Source organism: Schistocerca gregaria, chromosome 1, assembly GCF_023897955.1.
Source record: "Schistocerca gregaria isolate iqSchGreg1 chromosome 1, iqSchGreg1.2, whole genome shotgun sequence".
Lineage (NCBI taxonomy): Eukaryota > Metazoa > Arthropoda > Insecta > Orthoptera > Acrididae > Schistocerca > Schistocerca gregaria.
Genome location: NC_064920.1, coordinates 293586608 through 293602527, shown reverse-complemented (window position 1 = coordinate 293602527; position 15920 = coordinate 293586608). Strand labels below are relative to the sequence as shown.

The 15920-nt window shown below is 44.1% G+C and overlaps 1 protein-coding gene across 4 annotated transcripts in view; it reads left to right on the top strand.

Moving 5' to 3' along the window:
* The window catches only part of LOC126341744 (organic cation transporter protein-like), a 220562-nt gene that overhangs the window by 88784 nt on the left and 115858 nt on the right, over positions 1-15920 (top strand). The window contains exon 1 of one of the 4 annotated variants that reach the window (XM_050001800.1): positions 1395-1549. The exons of 1 other annotated variant lie outside the window; for it this stretch is intronic. The gene's annotated coding sequence lies outside the window, so the exon portion shown is untranslated. Of the gene's footprint in view, positions 1-1394; positions 1550-11211; positions 11268-15920 lie in introns of those variants that run through there. 2 more of the 4 variants (XM_050001799.1, XM_050001801.1) reach the window with 2 other exon arrangements.

The following is a 15920-nucleotide window of genomic DNA, read 5'->3' as shown; positions in this document are numbered from 1 at the left end:
TTTGTGAGCTGGCTTTCTCGGACAATGAGGGTTGTGTCTACAAGCCTTTCCGTGACACTCTCCTGTAATAAACCAAGGAGGAACAGGGTTGGTTGTTGAAGAAGAAATCTTTATTTCTGTTGCAAATCGATTTGAACCACTGCGTGCCCATCGTAAGTGCTAGTATTAAAACCCTGTGGACTTACAAATACAAGCAGTAAAATTGCAATATCTGCATGTGTCAGTGAACAGTACTTGTCAGACCGAATGTACAACTCACAGAGCTGAATTTGTACCTTAGGCGGTCGTGGTGCACGTAATCCTGATGAAGTCCCCATTAAAGAAAACCTCTCCTAGGAGTCAATCAAACCTGTTAACCTTATTTGTATCCGTTCAATATCCCCGATAGTGCTATTCTACACACATGAGCAACGTCATAGGGAGCGTCGCACAAGTATTCTGTAATCAACCTCTTTTAAGAGTGGTTGAATTTCTCCAGTATTCTGCCACTGGAACGCAGTCTGCAACCTGTTTTACCTACGACTGGGCCTATGTGATAGTTCCATTTCACATTCTTACATATTGTTGCATTTGTATGAGTTGACTGAGTACAGTTACGACTGATGTTGTAGCCATAGGCTACTACATTATTTCGGCTTATGAAGTTCACGTAGTGTGGGATTAATGTTAATATTCTCTGCCGGGTGATTAATACATGATATGAACTGGAAGAGTCCCCTGCACACTACGATGGGGCATGCCCGAAGTTACTTCTACATCCTTAGATGACTCTCCATCTCCTTTGAAATGCAGCAGTTTCCCTGTCAAGAAGTCCTCAATCCAGTCACAGATACTTTTTGGAAGTTTTTAAATCCTGTTCTTAACTGAAGGTCTTAATCAATGGCATTCAGGATGTCGTATGAAGAAAAGTGCGAGTTTTGTTTCACCCCCCCCCCCCCCCCACCTCCCTTCGCCATTCATTTCTTTTGTTCAGAGAAATGACGATAAACGTGCTGCGACGGACGTTATTCTCTCCCTCTCACATTAACCGCCGGTGCGCGCAATCTCATATGCCGAGAATTCTGATAAAATCTGTGACACGAAGTTTGTTCACAAACTACATTATAAATGGTCTGTTTATGGGGGACAGTCAAAGCAACTAGGACGCGTCAGTAGAGAATAAGAGGAGAGGAGGGCAAGATAGACTGCAGGAGATGGAAAAATTATAGTGAATCATCGAATGTTGCAGACGATGTCAACGAAGACGAGACCGAAGGGCGGTCAACACGGTACAGTATTTGTGCCTATATCCACAGAACAAGAGAGCAGATAGAGATAAGCCAAGCGCGGTGAGCGCTAAGCTCCTATTAAAAGCCGGTTGACAGCGAGTTGAGCACTCAGTGAGACGGTTCGTTTCTTGCGAGGCGAGGCAAATCCCGTTGGCGCCGTTCCCCACCGGCGACACCCACTTATCTCGCGCTTACCGGATACGCCGCGGTGACCGCCCTGATCTCTGTCAGCGATCTGGCAGCCAGCAGTGTGGACGGAAGAAGGCGGCTCGGATCAAAAGGTAAACAGCGCACGGCGCGCATGCACAAAGGGCCGCTTGCCGGAGCGACGACTTAAGCAAATTTCTATGAGGCAGCGGGTAACTCTGTCACATGAGTGCTGGTAAGATTAGTCTTGCGATTGTCGAACGTCCACTTGTTTGTTGGCAGCTGTCTAAAGTGCTCTTCGATGAAAGGGATGAATATTATGCAGAGGGGAAACATTTTTGTACAAATAAAATTATTCTTTAAGCTATGACCCACAGTTCCGATTTGTAGTAAGAAAGGCTCTTATATATCACCAAAAGCTGATACTGAGTGATCTGCAGCGAGAAATTTCAAAATACTACTATCTGGCAGGCGTTACGCGTTATAAACTACGTGTCCACTTTTGGTTTGTACCACTTTGAGCTAGAAAGCCTGTCAGATGACGACATTACCACGCAAGTAACTGCCTCAGAACAAATCATTTAATACGAGCTTCCCGTGGTACAACACTGTCTGTCCTTGAAGAAAAAAAAATGGATCCCTATCCTTTACTTTTACTTTCAAACCTTGCGTCTTCCATATGTCACTATTTTAGGTCAAGGAGAAGTACACCATAGGTTTCAATGAGTTTGCGAGTAGCAAAATATGTAACATAAATGAGCGTATCTTTTGATTGCATTGACTTAGTTTAACTTTTTTAAAGCAGTAAGGAACTATAGACCTTAGTATGAGACGCAAATGTCAACTTTATACGTCTACCCGTTTTGTTCGGACGGACAAGCAGCTCGTGGTCAAGTGACTAGCGTTGCTAACTTTGGAGCACAGAGTCTCAGGTTCGATTCCTGGCCAGGTTGGGAATATTCTCTGTCCGGGGTTTGGGTGTTTGTGTTGTCCTCCTCATTTCGTCGTCATTCGCGAAATTGGCTACAGAATGTTCCTCCTTGTGACATTGATCTCCTGGAGGTTCTTGCGTTATCACACCTTATTTCAGAACTTTGATTCTTCGATGCTTTCAGGCACTAGATGTTGCAAAACATCTGGACTATGAGCCACCATACGATTCACGGCTAAATGGTTACGCACTTTGGCATATTGCCTACACGAGTGGAATTTATTTCGTGCTTTCCAACCACCTCACACGAAGCCGTCTGTCTTCATCGAGGTTACAGTACATTGCCCGTTGTTACTGAATTTCACAGGCATTCAGACTATACTTCTGGAATGGAACGCTTAAGCATTCTTACTGAGTCAGCTCAATGTACATAGGTCGGTTAAAAAGTAGTGGCAACACTATCAAATCAGACATTACCGAAGACGTTCACCGTATTACATGCCCCCAGTATAATGATCCCATATCTCAATCACCTTCCCTCACAGAGATGGAAGGCGGCTACACCATCAGCGCATGCATCTCTATCGATGTCTTGGAAGGACAGCCCTATGGCACGGATGAAGTCTTCACATACGTTGCGACCCATACCACGAAGAGCATTTTGGCGAGTAGGTCTTAATCACAAGGGACTCATATTGGGTGAATACGCGGATGTCTCACTATTTTACACACCCATGTTAGCGGGAGCTCCTGCATAGTGTTCGCCGTGTGGCTTCATGCATGGTCATGAAGGGTGATGGGATGCGGAGACAGATGGAAACACTGTTGCGTGCTTCGAGCGCGTGCTCTTCAGTCTTGATCCGCGCAAGTTGTTCGTGTTTCATAAACATATTGTTTTGTTAGGGCGGTCGAACTGTCCTTGCGCACTTTCAAACAGTACACAGTGTAGCTGACTCAAACACGGCCGTCGCCACTCACTGCTCCGCTTCGACTGACCTTCAGCTATTAGCTACAGCGGGGAACGCTATGTGACGTACATCCGTTATGTTGCGGCATTATTGCTACTACTTTTTAGCTGGCCAGAGTGGTCGTGCGGTTCTAGGCGCTTCAGTCTGGAACCGCGTGACCGCTACGGTCGCAGATTCGCATCCTGCCTCGGGCAGGGATGTGTGTGATGTCCTTAGGTTAGTTAGGTTTAAGTAGTTCTAAGTTCTAGGGGACTGATGACCTCAGAAGTTCAGTCCCATTGTGCTCACAGCCATTTGAACCATTTGATTTTGACAGTTTAAATGCCTCTTTCTGTCTTATCCTGACGAACCCCCAGGGAGCAAGCAGTTCAGAAGGGGGTGTAGTATATTGCTTGATTAATCATTTAAAGCTGGTTCTTGAAACTTTGTAAGCAGGTTTTCGGGATAATTCTCGTTTATCTTCAAGTGTTTGTCAGTGCATTTTCTTCAGCCTCTCTCTCTCTCTCTCTCTCTCTCTCTCTCTCTCTCTCTCTCTCTCTCTCATGCCTCACTTCTGAGACCATTCGTGCTGTACCTCTCTGTATACGTTCAATATCCCTTGTTACTTCTGTTTAGCACGGATCCCAAACGCTACAGCGCTGTTCTAGAATGGTCCGCACTAGTGACTTATAGACAATCTCCTTTGTAAACTAGTTATATTTCCCTAGTATTCTACCAATGAAACGAAGTCTTCCACATGACTCAGCTATGACTGACTACGTGATCGTCCAATTTCATATCCTTACATGTTGTTATACTCAGGTACTTGTAACAGTTGATCGATCCCAATTGTGACTCATTGATACTGTTGTTATATGATGCTATGTTTCGCCAGCCGAGCGACGCGATGATAAAATTTGGTTAGTGGGGCGCTCAACTGCGCGATTATCCGCGCCCGTACACATTCCCAATCTTTACTCAGTCCAATCTCGCCATTTTAATGAAAGATGGTGAAATGACGAGGACAACACACACACCCTGGCTCCGGACGGAGAAAATCCCCAACCCGGCCGAAAACCGAACCCGGGACCCCGTGATCCAAAGGCAGCAACGCTAGCCACTAAACTACGAGCTGCGGGCGCCGAGCGAGGTGTTGCAGTGGTTAGCCCACTGAGCATGAATTTCGGAGGCCGACAGTTCAAACCCGCGTTCGGCTATCCTGATTTACGAGTAGGTTTTCCGTGGTTTCCCTGAATGGCTGAGGTAAATGCCGGGATGGTTCCTTTGAAAGGGTACATCCGGTTGCCTTCCCCATCCTTTCCGAATCGAAGCTTGTGCTCTGTCTCTAATGACATCGTTGTCGACGGGACATTAAACACTAATCTTCTGCTTCTCTTCATTCTACTATGTTTTGTGTTTCTGCGAAATACATAATTTTACATTTCTGAACATTTAATGCAAGTTGGCAATCTTTGTAAGACTTTGATATCTTACCAATATCACACTGGATATTTGTGCAGCTTTTTTTCCTCAGAGAGTACTTCAGTATAGATACAGTAACTACATCATCATCGAAAACCCTAGACTGCCGCTATATTGTTTACAGCGTCATTAATATACGATGATTACTCGAAAATAAGGTAAGATCAGTAGCGAAATGGACACCACAATGAAAATCCGATGAACCTTTGCACAGAGGTGTTGGGCAGTGTCTCTAGAATGGCCGTCGATCGCGTTACGTCCATCTTTCCAGTTATGAACGCACATTCAGCACATGGAGCAGAGCAGACACTCCTGCAGCGTTTTCGATAGAAAGTGTTTGATCAGCTATCACGCAGCCCGAAATTGGTTCCCTCTGATTCTCATCTCTGCTCACGTGAACAGCTGGCTATGGAAACGTTTTGGCAAAGCCAATGAGCTGCAGACAAGCATAGAGAACTGGCGGTAGGTAGAAGCGGCTGCCTTCCATGAGGAGGGTGTTTGAAAGTTACTACGGCGCTACGACAAATTTGTTAATAGGAGCCGCGAATATGTAGAGAAGTTACTGGAAGGTGTAGCTAACTGTTGAAAATGAAACGTTTTTGATTTTCAATTTGGTTTCCATTTAGCGAGCGATCGGACCTTACTTTCCGAATAAAACTCGTGCACCATGAACAGCAAGGTCCCATTCTAGGTTGTGGCTGAGCCATGTCTCCGCAATATTCTTTCTTTCAGCAGTTTTAGTTCCGCAAGGCATGCAGGAGAGCTTCTGTCAAGTTTGAAAAATAGGAGAAGAGGTACTGACGGAAGTGAAGCTTTGAGGGCGGGTCGTGAATCACGCTTGGATAGCTCAATCGGTGCAGCACTTGCCCACAAAGGCAGAGATCCCAGGTTCGAGGTGCAGTCCAGTACACAGTTTCAACTCGCTAGGAAGTTTCAGATCAGTGTTCACTCCGCTGCAGAGTGAAATTCATTTTGAAATCTGCACGTTACCTGCTGACAACCAAAACACCAGAGATATATTACCTCTGGGGCTATTCTCGTAACGGAGGCACACTTTCGAATCTTCTATGTGTCATGCAGGACAGTGATAATTTCATTAAACTGAGGTGTGGTTTGTTAACTGCTGCTGACAATCCTTGATCTTAAGTTATGAAACAGCCACCGTGGACCAGGGCAGCATGCTTAGTTCTGCGACTGTGCGCTCAGATTTCAGCCGTCATCCTCGCGTACAAAATTTGCAAAAAATATTCAAATATGTGTAAAATTCCTAAGCGACCAAACTGCGGACACACACACACACACACACACACACACACACACACACACACACACACACACACACACACACACACACACACACACACACGTGCCCGAGAGAGGACTCGAACCTCCGGCGGTAGTGGCCGCGCAATCCGTGACACGGCGCCTGAAACCGCGCGGCACAAAATTTGCAGATCTTGGTGGCCTAGATTGATCTTTACACAAAACATCTCCGTTCTTTGCCTGAAGCGTGGTAGAGAAACAAGTTGGAGAAAGCAATACGAAGAAAAAAACTTTATATGACGTTATCGTATGATCAGCGCTGGAGTAAGTGTGTCACTAGTTTCGGTCCAATGACTACTTTGTAACTAGTTGGTCTTTCATGTACAATCACTTCCGTGGATATTTAATAGTATAAGAATCAGTACAATAAAGTGATAACCGTAATGTACAAATATTTTTACCTACTCACTCAGCATTCTTAGTCATTCCCCTCTGTTATCTGAAACAGCAAAAGAATGTACTATCGTAGTCACTCTAGATAGACACTCACATCTGTTGTAATGAACCGGGTCTTCCTTAATCGCTTTGACCGCGGTTACCATCGACTACACTTTTTTTCACGCAGATGACCTGCAAGTTACTCCAATGAGACAAGCGACTTCCCTTTAGACCTGAACTCGTATCATTACTGTTGTTTTGTTAGTCTCTCATAAACAGAACTAGCAACTTACAGACTAACATATCCGTACTTTAAACCTCGATACAGAACGACATATTGCACTGAAAGAGGAACAAGTAAATGGAAGTACATCGATAATTATGATGTCTAAGAATACAGTTGATTGGTCTGCGGGTATCAGTTATCAGATCGCTAAGTTGCATTGATCTATTCCGTTTGACAAGGGGTGTGCTCATATGAATCCCATTAGGGAAGACATACTTGTTTTGGATATTCGAATCACTAAGGACAGCTACCGATAAAAGGGACAGGAGGATGGGATTTGTAGGGGGAGATAAACGCTTCACTTCAGTAAGGAGGTTAAAGTGGATGTAGGCTGCAGTAGTTATGCAAAGATGAAGAGGATAGAAAAGCTTGAAGCACGACATCAAACTTGGCAGCGGACTGAAGGCGACAGTAACAAAAATTAGTTTAGCACAAAATAATAAACGAAAAACACTTGCCTCAGAAAACTACGTCCAGTCATTTTCACTGACCTTTCCACCGCCTGTTTAGGAGTATTGTTTGTCCATCATTACATAGATTTATTTAAATCAGGAAGACGTAGGCGATTTATAAGTACCGCTGTATTTTATTCTGGGATACCTGTGTCACTGGGTGGAAACAGACGACAGTTACGTGGATGCTTGTACTGCATAGGTAAGTGATAACATAAATACATTTTAGTGGTTATAGGCCGTTTTTGCACACCACATCTCTATTACACACTTTCAAAATTCAAAATAAACCTAGATTGTCTACCAGGAAATAACAACTCCAAAACAGCCCTCATTGATTTTGCACTCTATGACGAACTATGCGCAATATTTGTTTCCCCTTGCACCCTTAAAATACACTACCTTACAAAAAGAAATGCAGCACTCGGAAGATATGGTCTGTATAACTTCGTACACGTACGCACCATAGAGAAATTTGTAAACGATTAGAGCTGCAAATCTCTGCGAAAGTGCATTCGTGTCGTTCATGTTCAGTGTTGTTACCGGGCCTGGTAGGGCATATAAGAGGACGAACAGTGAGAAGTGTTGAGTGACCACTGTGAAGGACAGGGAGATGTGAGATAGCTTGAGCAGTACTTGAAACTGTTTGGAGGGGATCTCATTGTGGATCGCCATTTGGTTAAATGGTCGAATTGTGCAGTATCCAGATTTGTAGGGCATTCGTATCTGACAGTGTCCTGATAGTATACTGTATGGGAACGTAAGGGCAGGCATTCTCATCGCCAAAGTTGTGGACGATCACATGTGACATCTACAAGGGAGCATCACCGTTTCGTGCACCAAGCACATCGGAAGTCCTCCGCATCTACGTGTGCGGTCCGAGAACAAGTAATGGTCTCCGTGAAACATTTTGTCATCTCGCGCCATTGGTCAAAGACTAGCAGCAGCTAGACTAATGAACTGCCGCCCGTGCTAGTGACACAACACAACACAACAGCTGCGTTCCGAGCGGTGCAGCTGCGAGCGGGATGCATGGCCTGCTGAGGAATGGCGTCGCATAGTGTTCAGCGATGAATCGCCGTTCTGCACTACCCCCGTGCCGCCGCCCCCCCCCCCCCCCCCCCCCGACCGCAAGTATGACGGAGACCTGGAGAGCAGTTAAAGTCAGCATTCAACACGTGCTTCAGTGGGTTTACGTCTGGTGATCGTGCTGGCCAAGACGATTTACTAAACATTTTGGAGAACGCAGTGACTAATTTGACAAGTGATTTAAAAGTTAACTGGTATGGCACCGGATGCTATTGTGCGAGCTGCACAGCATATTAACGAAGCAGGTACTTGTCAGCTTCAGGTGCGATGGAACTGGCCCTGACGCATGTTGTTAGGCGTTGTCGGTGGATCACGATAGCAAATACCCTTCAACTTTCCCCACAGAAAGAAATCCGGGGACGTCAGATCCGATGAACGTGTGGGCCACCTGTTATGAAATATGCTATTCAATATCGCTTCAACCGCACGCGTGCTATGTGCCGGACAACCATCATGTTGGTAGTACATCGCCATTCTGTCATGCAGTGAAACATCTTGTAGTAACATCGTTAGAACATTACTTAGGAAATCAGCATACATAAGATTGCCATCGATAAAATGGGAGCCAATTATCCTTCCTCCCATAATGCCGCACCATACATTAACCCGCCAAGGTCGCTGATGTTCCACTTGTCGCAGCCATCGTGGATTTTCCGTTGCTCAGTAGTGTATACTATGCCGGTTTACTTTACCGCTGCTGGTGAATGAAGCTTCGTCGCTAAATAGAACGCGTGCAAAAAATCTGTCATCGTCCCGTAATTTCTCTTGATCCCAGTGGCAGAACTGCACACGACGTTCAAAGTGGTTGCCATGCAATTCCTGGTGTACAAAAATATGGTACAGATGCAATCGATGTTGATGTAGCATTCTCAACACCGACGTTTTTGAGATTCCAGATTATCGCGCAGTTTGTCTGCTACTGATGTGGGGAATAGCCGTGACTGCAGCGAAAACACCTACTTCGGCATCATCATTTGTTGCAGGTCGTGGGTGACGTTTCAAATGTGGCTGAACACTTCCTGATACCTTAAATAACGTAACTATCCGGCGAATGGTCCAGACACTTGGATGATGTCGTCCAGGATACCGAGCAGCATACATAGCACACGCGCCTTGGGCATTTTGATCGCAATAGCCATAGATCAACACAATATCGTCCTTTTCGCAATTAGTAAACGGTCCATTTTAACACGGATAATGTATCAAGAAGCAAATACCATCCGCACTGGCGGAATGTTACGTGATAGCACGTACTTACACGTTTGTGACTATTACAGCGGCATGTATCACAAAGCGAAAAAAGTGGTCCAACTAAAACATTCATATTTCTTTACGTATGTAATAAAAAATGGGGGTTCTTTTAAAAAAAAAAACGCAGTTGATATCCGTTTGACCTATGGCAGTGCCATCTAGCGGGACAACCATAGCGCCATCTGGTTTCCCCCTTCAAGGTAGACCAGTTTAGTTCTTGGTGGTTTTTTCGTTTGATGCTTATTTCGTGAGATATTTGGCCCGGTCACTATCAGTGGACCACCCTGTATATCTATGACCTGTCGAGATGGTTGAGGTACTCCCATGGCAAACAAGATCCCCAGAACAGGCGTGGACCATATCGGACCTCAATACTGTCGCAGTGCCAATATCCATGATATCAAGTAGCAGTTACGACAGTAGTCGACCAGCTTGCCTCAGGAGATAATATAACTCTCATATGACGCCATATCCAATAGAATCAACGCATTCATGCATGTCACAGGAGGTGCAATTTCATTGGTTCATAAGGCCCAGTTATTCATAGATTTTACTCTGCATCATATCACACACGCACTCGACTCATAAAATTTTATTTCTTTTCCTTCTCTACTTCTGGGTGCTTCACTTTTTCTACTTTGGCTACCATCAGTAAATTTTCTGTTTGCTCATTGTATATATTCAATAACATGTGGTATAGGTTACAATAGTATCTTATTACTTTCTTAACTACTGCCTCTCTTTCGTGTACCTTGACTCTGTACAAATTGTGAATAACCCAACGACTCGCTGTGCTTTTGTTCACTGCCAGGTCTCTGCAGATATTCTACAAGCGCCTCCGTTACACATGCTATTATGAAGGCTGTGCACAGTGCCCCAATCTATCGGCAGTTCACGAAACTGTAGGGTCTGAAGCGAGAATATTCCTTAATGTTCCACAACGAACTCCACTTTTTTTTTTCAGCCGATTACAGCTTCTCAGCCTTGAAGAATTATTTACATTGTGTTCAATCGTTATGTTTAAATAGGTCTTTCCATATAACATTTAATACTGTAGGGTATCAACATCCCACGAATCTTTCACCACTAGGGTTCAATAAAGAGCCAAGAACTTTGTAAACTTTAAAATATGTGCATCACGAAGTGAACATTCATCTCAAGATAAACCGGTTACGGAATTATTTATGTGAATAAATAATATTGTCGATAATGGCTGGTTGCTGTCTTCTTCATTGAAGGAATCACTCTTCAACATGCGCACACACGGTGTCAGAATGTCAGTTTTTGACAAAATACCAATTTGGATTCGTGTTTGTGTTGCGTTTCGGAGATTATGATGTCAGTGGCCAAAGCTGACGTATGATATCGTTAGCTCTGGTTTACGCCCACTGCACGGAAAAGGCTAATCGCTACGGAACGCATTGGTCCAGCCACTGTATGCAGTAGTGTCGGGCTTGTGGGGAGCTCACGGCGAGTCCTCGGCGCTCGGCGTGAATGCATCCCCCCTGGCAGAGCGGCACGGAACTGGTTCTGGCCGCCGCGCCGCTCGCCTTACCTCGCCTCTTTGTATGCCTGCCGATGTCGGCCGCGCCCTGCCCCACCACGCGGCGTGGGGGCGGCCTATATTGCTAGGCGCATCTAGCCACTGCCACGTTGAGGCGGCCTGCTTCCTCGCCACGTCTGTCTTTGGCGGGCGCGCTCCGAAGCAGGTAGGTGCGTACGGGAGTGAGTGGCTGCGTGGCCGGTAGCGGCGAGATACCGCCTCCGGTCTCGGGCGGGTTTGCTTGGAGGGGCGCGGGGGCCACCCTTCCTCTTCAGTCCGAGATAATTCGCGTCTGTTTTCAGATAGCTGTTCTGAGATTTCTGCAGCTTTCTCTCACGATCTCATAAATGATTGTCAGTCTTCGCTGCCCGTCCTCGTATTCTAAGAGCGAAGTTCCGTAGCTGGTAAGTCCTAGACTCGTAATAGGAGGGGATGAGATAAGGTAGTCTCCCTCTGCCCCCCTCCCCTCTTCCCTTCTCTCTCTCTCTCTCTCTCTCTCTCTCTCTCTCTCTCTCTCTGCGCCCTTCCCTCCCACCCTCTCTCTCTCTCTCTCTCTCTCTCTCTCTCTCTCTCCACTTTCTCCGTAGATTACCATGTTGGAATTCATTACTTCCGCGATGCCTTCGATCCATTTCAGCCTTCGCCGCCTTTTTCTTCTTGTCTCTTCGATCTTCCGCAGCATTAACGTCTTGTCTTTTCCAACGAATCACGTCATCTTATGGCTTGCTCCAAATAGGTCAGTTTTTGTTCCACAAAGTACACCATATGACAAGTGGAGTTTCGTAACTTTTTATATTCATGGTACGTGAAGTTCAGCACTCAAATATCAAATACCAAATGCTGTTCGTTGCAATTCTAAGGAATTGCGGAGAGAACTGATTTTTAAAATTTCCAATCTTATTTAATTCACTAAACCTAAAGCAGTTTCTTGATAGGCGTTGTGTCTGTGTGGTAGATTGACTGCCAAGTGTGGTATTCGGCTTCTAGTACTTACCAATGCAAATTTTTAAACAAAATCGCATGTTATGTGACCTTGTCGTGAAGAGAAATATGGAAATATCGGCTGCTCTCAAGACTGGTAAACGCTGGATCGCTGGTTCCAGTCTCATTTGGGTCATTACTTTTTTCGTTCAGTTAGAATATCCTCGTCGTTTAAATATAAAATTCGCCAAATATATGCTAATTAGCACATCTGATTATAATTTTTATGATAATTATATGTTAGCTGAGGGAAACCTCGATACCAGAGCGGAGGTAGGTAACAGTATTTGTCTCATACGTGTTTTTACAAAAGGTACAGTAAGCACTTCACTATTAGTTCATGATGATGGTTATATATATATACGCTAATCATTATATATTTAAACGACATAGGTAATCTAACTGAGCGAGAAAGATAAACGAAAAAAGTTATGGCCGAAATGAGACTCGAACCTGCGATTACCGATCTTGAGAGCTACCGATTTCTTTCACGTTTATGTATTTTGCTCTTCATGAAAATACTCGTACTACGTGCATTTTAGTTTAAAAATTTGCATCAGCTGGGAACGGCACCCTCGGCCCCCAAGCAGCAGCCGAGCATTCTATCACACGCCCACAATCCCCACAGGAAAACTGTTCTACCTTTAGTGAATTAAACACGATCGGTAAACTTAAAAGTCGATTTTCTCGAGAATTTCGAGAGTTGTGTCGAACTGCTTTGGTAGACATACTTTTCTGCTCTGAACTTCACGTACAGTCTTCATGTCAGTATCAGATCTCACAAGGAGCCATCTGGTTTAATACACTATAATACTGACCTACATGTTCGCATTGAGGTTCCTGTGACGCTAAGCAGTTTCCCCCAGCACCATCGTTAAAAGAAGTCTGTTCTACGCCGATCTCACATCCGTACGTCACAACTTGAAATACCATAGCTATTACTGTACGGATCTTTGTTGCTGAAGTTATGCCTTGACTCCTGAAAACATTGTCAATATTTGACGCTGCCTTTCTACAAATTAAAAGCGCCTCTTGATTTCTTGTCTACAGTCACCAGCAGCAGAAATCTGAGTTCGAGATAACTGAACATAGACTATCTCCATTGTTTCTTGTCCTAGGTGACTTCAAGTGATAAGTGTAGCTGCCATTTTTTATCGTTTTCTTGACATTCAGCATCAGATCAACTTTTGAACTTCCTTCTTCACCTTCACTCTTCTTCATCTTCTGCCATCAGGATACTATCATCTGCATTTATAAAGTTATTTGTATTTATGTCAGATATTTTCATTCCGGTTTCATCATCTAACACGGTACACCTCGTAATTTGCTCTGCATACAGATTGAGTAAATAAGGTGACAATCTTCAACCTTACCGTATTCATTTCTGAAGGTTGATCCCTTTAGTTCCTCCGTACAGGGTTTTCACCGTGACTGCTTTACGTTTCTTTTTGGTTTAAAACATCATGAGCTGCCCGAGCGGTTCATTAAAGATAGTTGCCGACTATTGTTACAGCCTGTAATGTTAAGTTTGCTCTCTCTCTGCTTCTATAAATTTAATTATCCATTCTTGCTACTTTGCACGTGATTGATATTCATTGTCGTTCCATCGAAAAGAATTCTACGGTAAATGATAGTACTCAGGTGGGATGGGGTGGTCTAGTTCATACGAATTAGATACGACGCCTTTCGCGACGGAGTTTATGGATGGAAAATTCACGATTCACATGCCGAATGAAATTCGGATAAAATACCGACGTAATCTGTGGACGCAGAGGGCGCTATCTCAATAGGAACCATCCCCCTGATAATCTTAGGACGTAACCTAGCCACCAGGGGCCGTCATCTGTCATAAAACTGGGGACTCTGCAGGTTCACGATAGCTAGCCTTAGACCCTGATGACGATGGTGGGGACAATCACTGAAAGCTCTGGATTTTATCAAAATTTGAGGCGGCAAGTTAACCGAGAACTTTTTACTGATACTGTTTGGCTGGAGTTTTTGTAAGCGTACCAGGTGTTCGAGAAAACTGTGTCAATTGTGTGGACGCGAGAACAACGAAGCCAAGTACGAAAGTCACACAAGGCAGTGTTTAAAGAGCAACAGCCGATTCCCGGTGCATTGCCTTTTAATTTTATAACTCTCCGATACGTCTGCGAGAATTTTCAGCACCAACATTAACAAGCATTATATCACTGTGCTAACACCTTTTGAAAACTTTTAGAAAAAGCGAACCATTCCATTTAAATGATCATACTTGCTTCAGTATCTTGGTTGATACAAGAGTATTAAGCGCATAACAAAACCACGTATCTCCGTTACTGTCATTTGCGTAAACCAATGTTCTGATTTTTTGAACATTTCACGAAATAAGAGGCTTTCCGAGGAATGTAACCCCTTTACTTACAACTATTTCAGCAATGTAGTTGTTCTATTTCATATTCATAAACAATGTTACACCGTGCTACATCCTAATTTCTTTTTGGCCATCATTCATACCACTAATCTAATGATGCATCAGTCTGACAACTGACTTCATAAGGTCCCCGTTTCCCCCCCCCCCCCCCCCCCTTGTTTTTAGCTGATGCCATCATGTTTCTCAACATGATACGTCCAACACCCTAGACGATCTATTTCGCGTAGCCTAAACTAATGTTGATACAATGTTACCTCCCTACTGTTCGTTCCAGTGTCACGAAACTATATCTGGACGCCCTTAGCACGTTTCCCTCGAACTTGTTGCTTCTCCTGTTAAGCATTTTCTGCACGCTTCAATATCTCCTCTCTTATTTCCATTTTCCCTTCATCCCCATAATTATGTTCTCAGAGAGGTGTCGCCTTTGATACCATTGATTTTGTCTGTCAACGATTAGTCAGTGCAGTCCTGCATTTTGCGAGATTTTCTGTATGACAGTGGCTTCTGTAATAGGCGCCTAATCCATCTTATTGTCTTAATGACGTCTCAGATCGCATGTGAACCAGCGGAGTGAATTTCGCTTGATGTTTTAAAAATCCTGGAAAGTATTATTCCAGGAATGATTTTTGTTGGAGGTAGACTTACCTTGAAGCTCAAAAGATATTTCAGCAGTGATAAAAGGAGATAGTACTCTACATCAGTTCTGATTCTCCTCGTAGATGTGCATTATCGTCATAGTATTCCAATTACAATGATAAATTATATGCTTAAGAGACTTCGGTACTCTAGGGTTAAGAAGTGAGCTATTCAGTTAGTTCCTTTCACGACCTGATAATACGAGTATATCTGTATATGGCACCTTTAGGATTTTAGCGATTCACTCGCACCGATATAGACACTGGTACAAGAATGGTTTGGCAGTACGACTTCTTGATTTTTCCTTTGTGAAGTTAGAGGAGATTTTCGGCTGACAAAGCTATTGATGTGTGACATATTCACGGAGACAGGCATTTCACCTCCACAGCAGTCGCTACTGACATTTTCGTGCCGTCAGTAATGACAAAGAACGGACAGTCTGCAAACGCCCCATATCTGAAACGACGTTTAAGGAATCTTAAACTCAAGAACCTTTTTACACTTAAGCTATGACTTCGGTTGAACCGTGCATTGTCCCCTATTTTGATTTACATAGTGGCCACTAACTGAGGTCCACATTTTTTAATGATTCTTCTTAGTCATTAGCAATTTAACGGTATCACGTCAGACCACAGTAAAATATCTGTCACTGGATTAGACACTTTGTTACAAAATGTCGCGTTACCGTACCCAGATAAGTCTTTGTCGCCTGACTCTATAGAGGTCTACGTACTTACATATTAATGGTGACTAGATCCCAGTTGCTGCAAATCTAAAAACAATGTGCTCTTCG